General features: G+C 48.3%; 1 pseudogene; it reads left to right on the plus strand.

The window, feature by feature from the left end:
- The first annotated feature begins 2,387 nt into the window (after nucleotides 1–2,387).
- Nucleotides 2,388–2,870, plus strand: LOC110284298 (annotated as a pseudogene).
- Nucleotides 2,871–3,180: the final 310 nt, after the last annotated feature.

Consider the following 3,180-nt stretch of genomic DNA (forward strand, 5'->3'; position numbering starts at 1 on the left):
CTCCAGCTGTGTCAAGTTGACACAAAACTAGCCAGTACAATTGACACCTTTTCAACTTGACCCACAAACACAACATTGGTAAGCCTCAACCCTTAGTTTCTTATTCATCCCCAAGATCTAAATAGCTTTAAAAGTCCCACAGTCTTTACAAATTCTTAAAATTTCAATCTCTCTTAAAATCCAAAGTCTTTACAATCAATAATCTCATAACTGTTGGTTTCACTAAAGAAAAAACTTCCTTCAATAGGGAAAAACATCAGGACACAGTTCTCCAACCATCCAATGTCTGGCATCCAACTCACAATCTTCTGGGCCCCTGCAAGGGCTTGGGTCACTTCTCCAGCCATGCCCTTTGTAGCACACGCGTCGTCCTCTAGGCTCCAGATGCCTATACTCCACTGCTGCTGCTCTTAGTGGTCATCTCATGGTAGTGGCATCTCCAAAACACTGCATGACACCTTCAGTCCTGGGCTGTCAACTGCGGCCTTCCATGGCCTCTCCCAGTGCTGAACCTCAACTGCTCTGCATGACCCGTTCATGTCTTCAAAACCAGTACCACCTGGGTGACTCTTACACATTACCAAGTCCAGCCACAGCACAAGGTACAANGTTGGCTATCTCTGGAACACAGCCTCTGTGCTCTCAAAAAAAACACTTCCCAGAAGATGTCAACTCAATGATGCTGGTCTCTTCTTAATCACCGCTAATTTCTTAGCTCCAGCTAATCAGCATCAATAGTCCCAGTAATGCAAAGGTTTCACTCTAGTGGTTCTGGTATCTTGTTAATCACAGCTTATTCTTCATCCCCAGCTAACCAGAACCACAGAACCTTCACAATCAAACTAGCAATGGCTCTGAAAAGAGTCTGTAATCTTCCCTCTGAAATTTCACAAGCCAGACCTCCATCTTCAGCACTGTTCTCAGCATTNTCTTCCAAGCTCCTACACAACATCTCACAGAGTTCTTAACAGCGAATGATCTTCTGGCACAAAGTTCCAAAATCCTTCCACAGTTCTCCCCCAAACATGGTCAGGCTGCCACAGGAATACCCCTCTCCTGGTACCAATTTATCTTAGTCAGGGTTTCTATTCCTGGACAAAACATCATGACCAAGAAGCAAGTTGGGGAGGAAAGGATTTATTCAGTGTATATTTCCATATTGCTGTTCATTACTGGAAGAAGTCAGAACTGGAACTCAAGCAGGTCAGGGAGCAGNAGCTGATGCAGAGGCCATGGAGGAATGTTCTTCACCGGGTTTCTCAGCCTGCTCTGTTATAGAACCCAAGACTACCAGCCCAGAGATGGTCCCACCCACAAGGGGCCTTTCCCCCCTTGAATACTAACTGAGAAAATGCCTTACAGTTGGATCTCATGGAGGCTTCCTCAACTAAAGCTCCTTTTATGTGATAACTCCAGCTGTGTCAAGTTGACACAAAACTAGCCAGTACACCGTCCAAGCCCTACCCAAAGGACCTGTGAACCAGGAGGCTGCTTGTTATCCCCATTGATTTGCCCATGCACTGTATAGATGTGTAGTTGAAGCCATGCATTGTTCACACACCTTTGTTCTGTTGTTGGTTTCTTCCACATGACAGGTTTTTTTTTGTTTTGTTTTGTTTGTTTTGTTTTTTTTTTTTCGAGACAGGGTTTCTCTGTATAGCCCTGGCTGTCCTGGAACTCACTCTGCAGACCAGGCTGGCCTCGAACTCAGAAATCTGCCCGCCTCTGCCCCCCCCCCCACCCCCCGAGTGCTGGGATTAAAGGCGTGCGCCACCACGCCCGGCTGACAGGTTTTTTTTTTAAGGCTCAGTCACCTTGTGTAAGAAATTCACTCTTTGCTGTCAAGTATGTTACTCATACTAAGAGGTGCAGGTGCCCAACCAGACATAGGGCATGTCATCCAAGAGCCAAGAGAATGAGGGCTGTGTTACAAGTCTGAGGTTTATGGTACCTGGAGGTTAGCATTGTCTTCACAGCAGCAAAAAGCTTGTCTGTGGAGGTGTGAACCTCAGTGTGGATAAATCCGGTTGTAACTTGGTCATGCTTACTGGCATGCTTGGCTCAGGAATTATGGGGAAAGGAACCATAGGTTAGTGGCTGCACACACCACAGGAGGTTCTATCATATTGGGTGAAAGACCAACAATACCTCAGCTCCCAGGCCACGCCCCTGCACAGCCAGCAGTCACCTCAGGGTTGATGGGGTCCTCATGCAGCGCCTCGACAAGAGGAAACTCTGGGCTGACAGTGCAAATGTTATCTAGGTGGCCTTCCCAGTTGTTGAATGTATATGGCACCTCTTGCCTTGGGCTGCTACCTGGGCAGAGAGGGACTCATGTCTTATTTAAGGAAGTAGGCAGAAAGGGCAGGTCTACAGAACCAGGATAGCAGCAGCCATCCTCCAGACGGGGCGATTGTTCCAGAGTCACCACCATGAGCCACAATTCTCAAGCCTTCTTGCCCACCAATGCCGGACTTCCTCCAAGCCATGAGACAATCAAGGAGTACGGGGTGACTGAGCTGGGGGAACCCAACAACTCAGCTGTTGTGAGGACCACTGTGATCAACATGCCCAGAGAGGTGTCGGTGCCTGACCATGTGGTCTGGTCCCTGTTCAATACACTCTTCTTCAATGCCTGCTGCCTGGGCTTCATTGCCTATGCCTACTCTATGAAGTCTAGGGACAGGAAGATGGTGGGCAATGTGATTGGAGTCCAGGCCTATGCCTCCACTGCCAAGTGCCTGAATATCAGCTCCCTGATCTTCAGCATCCTTAGGGTCATTATCTGCATCATTATTTTCTCTACCACCTCTGTGGTAGTCTTTCAGTCGTTTGCACAAAGAACACCCCATTCTGGATTCTAGCTGCCCTGTGCTCCATGGTCCACATCTGCCCTGCCCCCCGCCCCGCCCCCAGGCTCAAGCCTCGACCCTTTACCCTATGAGTAAGCAAATGTTACCTTCACATATCTGTCCACAGTGGATTCAATAAAGTGCACGGGGTGGCAAAAAAAAAAAAAAAGTTAAGGAAGTAGGTCTTGCAGGAGGCAAAACTGTGAAGTGTCTTCAGGAAGAATAAAGTTCAGAGGCAGAGGCTGGATGAGGGAAGGGCAGCTTTGCCCTCTGGAGCCTGGGCAGGGCAGAAAGGTTCCCTTGCCTCTCCAGGGCTTCTGTGCTAACA

The sequence above is a fragment of the Mus caroli genome, chromosome 17 (genome assembly GCF_900094665.2).
Source record: "Mus caroli chromosome 17, CAROLI_EIJ_v1.1, whole genome shotgun sequence".
Taxonomy (NCBI): Eukaryota; Metazoa; Chordata; class Mammalia; order Rodentia; family Muridae; genus Mus; species Mus caroli.